The 7568-nt window shown below is 48.2% G+C and overlaps 1 pseudogene; it reads right to left on the bottom strand.

Moving 5' to 3' along the window:
- Positions 1–931: 931 nt before the first annotated feature.
- LOC107156299 lies at positions 932–2282 on the bottom strand (annotated as a pseudogene).
- Between the last annotated feature and the right edge of the window lie 5286 nt (positions 2283–7568).

Below are 7568 nucleotides of genomic sequence, written 5' to 3'. Positions count from 1 at the left end.
GCCCTAAGAAGAGGGACCTTGGAACCCAGCCCAAGTGCCAGCCTCCCAGTGGATTCACAGGATGAGGCAGTACATGTGGCCACAGCCTTTGGAGTAGGTATAGGGCAATCAAAACGGATGAAGAAACACTTCAGAGAGGCAAATATCACTCTCCACCAAAAAGCAATGAAAAACAGTGACAGAAAAAATAAACCAATATAAATCTAATATCATTCTGCATTTCCAGAACTTGGTCTCACATTTGTGCAGTGTTCGTGGTCAACCCACCAGCGTTTTGTAGCTCTACATGAAGAACGTTTATTAAGTTATTAAACTGTTCGTTTTTAAAGTTACATATAATTGTGATGATTAAGAAATCAGTTTACTTGATTATTACTCTGTGCAGTGCTTTCACAGTGCACCTGTAGAGGATTAAAAAACAGAACAGAAATCTCTCACTTCTAAACTGGACACAGGAATTCTCAAATTAAAATTATAGAAAAGACACCAAAAAGGACAGTGAAACTGGTCAGAACTTAGGAACGGATTTCCTTGACAAGTTTTAAAACACGTAACCAGTGCCTCATGTCCACCAGGTACACGCTCCACTCATTTCCATGAAAACACGGCAACTGCCTTCCCAGGCGGGGTGCTCCTGTCCCACCCACCTCCCCTGCCTTCCCAGGAGGGGTGCTCCTGAACCACCCGCCTCCCCTGCCTTCCCAGGAGGGGTGCTCCTGAACCACCCGCCTCCCCTGCCTTCCCAGGAGGGGTGCTCCTGAACCACCCACCTCCCCTGCCTTCCCAGGAGGGGTGCCCCTGAACCACCCGCCTCCCCTGGCTACTGGCTGCTGTTGTCAGTGCTGCTCTATTGCCAGGCGGCTGGCTGCCACTGTTGGGCTGGCTCTGGATGGAGGGGTAGCCTGCTTCCTCACACTGTTTTCCTGTCTCTTCAGACCAGATGCCTTGGCTGATGCCCCCTGAGTCTCCTTTCATGGTCCTGAGGGCGAGACTTGTGTTTGGAGGCTTTGTCACATCCATGGCATGTGAAGAGTCTTTCATTACTGTGAACTCTCTCATGCTTCTTAAGTCTGAGGCTTGAATGAACGATTTTCCACACACCTCGCAACTGTAGGGCTTATACCCTGTGTGGACTTTTAGATGTTCTTTCAGATGGGTCTGTGTGATGAGCCCTTCTATCCACATTTCACAGACAAATGGCCTGCCTGCTGTGTGGAGAGTCTCACGCTCCCTCAACCTACCTCATCATAAAATGTCTCACCGATGTTTGAAGGCAGTCTGCTCCTGATGGTGACCATAGAGCAAATACTCAGACTCATGCCCCTGGTGGCAGTCGTCCACCCCTCTTTCACCTCACTCCTTCCATCATTACATGTTACAGTTCGAGGGGTCTGGGACCAAAGATCTTTGGACTCTGGAGTCTCCATGGATTCTGTTTTCTGGCCATATCAATTTTCTTCTCAAACTTCCTCAATCCCCAGCTCTCTCAAAATTGCTTCCTGAACCCTGAGCATAGCTGCAGGTGACTTGCCGTCCTCCTGAATGGGGAGGGGGAGTTCTACTGTGCCATGGGACTGTCATCCTGATCCTTGATTTCTTACATGTAATCATCCTGAGGGTCAGCAGTATCTCCAATGGGGTGATTTATTTTGAGGCAATATTTACTCTTTGGTTGGCCTTTATTTTCATTGGTACTACACATATTTCATATCTGAGAACAGAGTTTATCCAAAAATTTGATACCAATAATTTGAATTGATGACATGATATTAAGTTAATATCTTCCTTTTTCACAGAAATCTTTGCTGTGTGTATGTAGTTCAAATATATCAGAATGAAGAAAATCTCTCTTTATTATGGAGGAGCTATCTACTTCAAGCTTCTTGAAAAGCTTATTATGGAGGAGCTATCTACTTCAAGCTTCTTGGAAAGCTTTCTAAAGTAGTGTTGCAGGAGGCAAGCACACATCTGTGTGCTCTGAATTTCACATCTTCAACCAGAATAGCAATATCACAAAATTCTCCTTCCAGCCCTTGCTCATTTAGTGTTTTCAGAAACAGAGTTTATGATCATCATCGTTATATTTAATGGTTTCAGACATGCTGATGAAAAGCTGCATGAACAACTCAGGCAATTATTTTAATGCCTTAAATACCAAACTCTTCAGCTCAGAGTACTCTGATCAAGGGCACACCAGACCTGCAGCATGACACAGTCACAGACACTCTCTGTGGGTTCCCTGGGCATTCTTAAGCACACAGCCCAGGATGAAATGGATGCGGGCTGCGAGCACATGGATGATAGTGGCTTTCATTTTTTATTTTTTTAGTTTGGGGAGAAGGTGGAGACCCTGATGGTAGCAGCCTTCCTCCTGTACAAGCACAGAATGTCTAGCCAGCTGTGAACACCCCCACCCACCACCCACCACTTTCCTGTGCATGTGCAGTGTAGGTGGGAGGGAGGGTGCACCACCACCTTGTGCAGGCACAGGACCTGTTGGGTGCAGAGCAGGATGAACAGATGTTGGCTGCAAGATAGCCCACGCACTCAAACCCCCCTCTATCTGGTCCTTTATCACCTGTTTGCCTCAAGTCTGAACATTCAACCCTGCTCAAGGCTGAACACTTAACCCCCCCTTGGGCCAACAAGGCAGCTTGCAGACCCAGAGGCCCCATTAGATTTGGGCTATAAAAACTCCCTCCTGCCAGGCCCTCTCTCTCCCTCTCTCTCTTGCTCTCTCTCTCTTGCTCTCTCTCTCTTGCTCTTTATCTTTCTTACGTGCGCTCTCTGTCTCTCTCTTGCTCTTGCTCTGTCCCTGTTCATCTCTTCTCTTTTCTCTCTCTCTCTCTCTCTCTCCTTCTTTCCTTTCTCTTTGTTGCACTGCTGCAATAAAGATCTTTTGGTTGCTCCGAGTGTTGTGGTCACTTTCCTTTCAGGACCCACAAAAAGCCCCTTTTAATCTCAGCAGAGATGGTGAGTAGACATTGTGCCAGATGCACCAAGCGTCATCTCTTGCTTATGTCCCATGCAGGAGATGGAAATTGGGTTCCCCTAGGTGGAATGGGCTGGCTGAGAAACAAAAGCTAGGAAAAAATAGAATGCCAAAAAAAAAAAAACAGGACACAGAAAATAATTTTAAGAAGTGGAGGCAGGATGGGCAAGCCAATCACATGGATCGAGCTTCTATACCCTGACAAAATGGAGACTGCTCCTACTTTATTTATATCGGGGGACATCAAAGCCCTTTCATACAATGTTCTTCTCCAAAAAAGGTTCAAGGTGGGCTGTCCAGTTCCCAATGGGTTATGCCCATCTCCAGAGCGACCATGAGAGATCTTCCTAGCAAATCGAAGATGAGGGTCATGTGCCTTGGGCAATCTATTGCATGGGAGAGCCACAGATACTTCCCAAGGTTAAACCTAAAATCTCCCTGGCTACACGCCCAGAGAAGATTCTCATGTGCTTTTCACAGCTGGCTCCCCACAGTCATCCACTGATTGTGCATAGGTGCTGGGTCAGATGTGCAGGATAGTCTAGCTGACTGAAGTCCAGCCGACCACAAGAATGCCCAGGGTGGTCCCAGAGACTCCACAGGGGCATGGGGCCAGGAACTCATGGGCACAGAGCCAGAGGGGCCAGGGCACCACATGAATCAGGAGGCACCAAGGGTAGTCCAGCTAACTGAAGTCCAGATGTTGCAGGCAGATGCTGGGCCAGGTTTACCTAGGGTAGTGCAAATGACTGAGTGTAGGCCTGGGCCAGAGTCCCCAGGGGCAAAACAGCTCATTGCACATAGGCATGTGTTAGAGTCTGTAAACAAGTCAGGATGGCGCCTGGCATTTTGCAGAGGGAGTGGTTGGTGAAGTAGCGCCAGGAGCCATTGAGTGTGGAGATTCCTTATTGGTTGACTGCTGTCTCTAGTTTATGTTAATTAGATAAGCTGTGTGGAATGTATAAATACCCCTCCTGTCCTACAATAAACGGCTCCCACTCCTGCTGTATCATGTACACAAGTTGCTCATCACCCCCCGGCTAGTTTGCTGCAGCCGGACTGCGACAGGCATTGGGCCAGATGTGCTAAGGGCAGAGTACACTGGATGCCCTGGAGTGGCTCACTGTGGGATGGGAACAGTGAGAGAATGAAGTCCCCACAAGCTCAGGTGCATGGATGTGCACTGCATGTCAGGCAGGGGAGTACCCACTGCAGGTGGCTTAGTGTATCATCATTTCCCAATGAGGACTGCATAGCAGGAGAAATCTCAAAAGCTGAGTCCATGGGGGAGGGAAGGTATAAAGCAGGCCCCAAATGGCTATAGTTAAGCTCTGTTACCAAGGCTTCCAGCAAGCAATGTTATGCCTTCAGTGTGTGACTGAGGCCATGAGTTTGTTATGTTATAGTCAGTGTGTACTCACGAACACCTTGCTTCAGCGTATATACTCAAGGTCATGAACATTTGCCTGTGAGCGTATACCCACTGATGTAACCTGTTGGCAGTGTGCCTTCTTGTTTGGCCTGCTTATAAAAAAGACCTATAGAAATGGCTCAGAGGGCTGGCTAAGGGCTATGGCCACCTCTGAATAAAGGACAAGGACAACCAGTATTCTCATCCTGCCTGGCATCTTTTTTTCAATGGCCAGATCCTCAAACCTTGCTTCCAGGCCTGAGCCTTGCCCTTTTCCTGACAGAAGTCTCCTGAGAGACTGTGCGTGATGGGAACTTTAAAAGAAGAGTGAGGATTGACTAACAGTTAGCAGGATGAACCTGAGGAGCAGTGCGATCATTTGAGGCTGAGCTACACTATTTCTGCTTCTCTCTCTCCCTGAGCAGCCTTCTTGGAGGTGAGCCTTTTCCTCTGCACTCAGATATAGAGGCTTTCTTGCATGGTCACTGTGAGAACTGGACATGGGATATTTGATTTTGCTCTACAATGCAAGTATTCGAAGTAGATACAACCACTAATGGTTTAAAGATATTGGCGAGTGCGCTGGGCAGAGAGAAGGGCATGGGTGCAGAGTGGAGCTCTCGTTGATGGCAGTGAGATCTGGAACTGAGGTCAAGTGCTTGGTGGGAAGCTGTCCGTGATGAGCCAGGCAGCACCAGGCACCACCTGGCCTGTGGAGCCAATCCTAAAGAGGCAACTGCAAAGGGTCCTAAACTGGGGGCATAAGATCAGAACTTTAAGTCAGGTCTACATTTAGGCCAAACTTGTGAAGGATGGATACGGTGGTGATGGTCAGAGGAATCATGTATGTTGGGAGTTGGCACCCAAGACAAAGAACCCAGAGAGGAAGTGAAGAGGAGAAGGTGTCCCTGACCCCTGGCTTGCTGGATCAAGCTCTTCAGGACAGAGGTGGAACCAAGAAAAAGCAGAGAAGGGAGGGTGCCCATGACCTGTGGACTGCTGGATTAGGCTCTTCAGAACTAAGGTGGAGCCCACGAAGAAGCAGAGAGGAGAGGGTATCCATCTATGCCAGGAGCCATCTATGAACCATGGGTAAACTGAGCAATGTTGGAGCCATTAGGCAGGGAAGGCTTGTATCAAGAACTCCCAGTAGGAATCTGTGGGAAGCCATCCATGAATTACATGAGGGTCTTCTCTCGGTATGACAGCCGGGAGAATTTAGGTTTGGCATTGCAGACTCTCCAGACTCTCCCACAGCAATCGATTGCCCAAGGCACATGACCTTTATCTCCACTCTGCTAGGAAGATCCCTCATAGTAGCTCTGGAGATGGGCATAACACTTTGGGAACTGGACAGCTCAACTTTAACCTTTTTTGATGAAGAACATGCTATAGAAGGCCTTTGATGTTTACTGATATAAATAAAGCAGGCATGAGCTCCATCTTGCCAGAGTATAGAAGCTTGATTTGTATGATTTGCTTGCCCATCCTGCCCCAGCTTTTGAAATTACTTTCTGTATCCTGTGGGTTTTTTGTCATTCTATTCTTCTTCGCATTTATTTCTCAGCCAGCCCATTCCACCAAGGGGAACCCCATTTCATCTGCCTGCTCAGGACACAGGTGAGAGGAATCCACTGGTTTAACAACTCCTGATTCATGTGGTGCCCTGCCTAGCTCAGTGCTCAAGTCTAGCTCAGCTCCAGAGATGGGAGTGACCTGTTGGAGCCAGACAGCCTCCTGGAGATGTGTGTAGTTTGTCAAATGCCAATCAACATGTTTACTGCAAGACCTCGGCCACACCAAGAAGCAAGCACCTAAATAAGACTCTTCCCATTGAAACCTCATCCCTACCTTTGATGTACTCCCCCTTAAATAAAAAAATCAGAGCCTTTTTTCAATTGTTCAGTCCCAGCTCCTATCAGGACTGGAAGACCCATCAGACGCGCGTCTTTTCATATCTAATTTCTGGCTCTGTATTACTTACTGATTATTTCAGAATTTTTGCTTTCCTAGGAGGCTCACACCTCCTGGGCAGGAATCTGCTCTGTTGGGGTGCTCTCCATTATATACCTCCCCTTACCTGCTGGATTAGGCTCTCCAGGATTAAGGTGGTACAAGCAGAAGCAGAGAGGAGAAGGTGCCCACCACCCCTGGCCTGCTGATTTGGCTTTTCAGGAATGAGGTGGAACCAAGAAGCAGCAAAGGACAGGGTGCACACCACCCTGGCCTGCTGTATGAGGAACACAAAGAGAAGCAGACACGTCTTAGACGTGAGACTTGCTGAGGTTGAGACCCCTGTGGGTCATTGGACCAGGGAGGTCCAGGTACAGTGTGAGACCTGAGGCTGGGGTCAGGTCAGAGGTATGTGCCAGCCTCCTCTTGACTTGGTCAGTGACTAACAGGGGAAAAGGGAGGGCTGGGGCAAGGCTGGGAGTGTGCTAGAGTTCAGACAACATGGAGCGAGAAAACCAGAAGTTTCTAGTCTAAGGGAAAAGTACAGGTGTTAAAGGGAGGGAGGGAATCCAGAGGGGAAGGAGCAGCTTCTGAAGGAAGGAGAGGCTGCATCCGAGAGACGGGAGGGGTGTGGAGAAGAGACAGGTGAAGAGGCTTGTCAAGAAGGGCAGGAGGCAGAGAACTGCTGTTTTTATGAAGTTGACCCCTCTTGACATGAAGTTTTGAATTTTGTTTCTTTGTCATCTCATTCCCATCTTTGAAGCAAGCTGAAGCTTCAGTCTTGAGACTGTTCTTTCCCAGGAGCTACTGGGGGCTGGCAGGGAGAGTTTTTCATGACCACTGCCAGACCCACACTCTGAGCATGTTGAGGACAGTCAGTTTGATGGGGCCTGTTCTTACACAGAATAGCCTCTCGGTGCTTAAATGATCCAAGACTTTCTTTTCTTCCTTCTGTTTTTGTGAGAGGCCTAGAGTTCTGGAAGCTTTCAAGCATCTGCAGATAGTCCCATTAGGCGAGCATCAGTTTCTTACCTGGGGACACCCACAGTTGGTCTGTATTTGGTTGGCCTTTGGCATAGAAGATATAAGGCACTTACTCTGAGGACATTGGTTGGTCACTGTTGATTTCTGTATTCTGGTTTAGGCTGACCGAAAGGAGGCAGAGGCACAGGCTCCGCTCGGGACTCATGATGGCTGTGACAACTCACTAAT

Source organism: Marmota marmota, unplaced genomic scaffold (assembly GCF_001458135.2).
Source record: "Marmota marmota marmota unplaced genomic scaffold, marMar, whole genome shotgun sequence".
Classification (NCBI taxonomy): Eukaryota; Metazoa; Chordata; class Mammalia; order Rodentia; family Sciuridae; genus Marmota; species Marmota marmota.
This window is presented reverse-complemented; position numbering and strand designations above follow the sequence as displayed.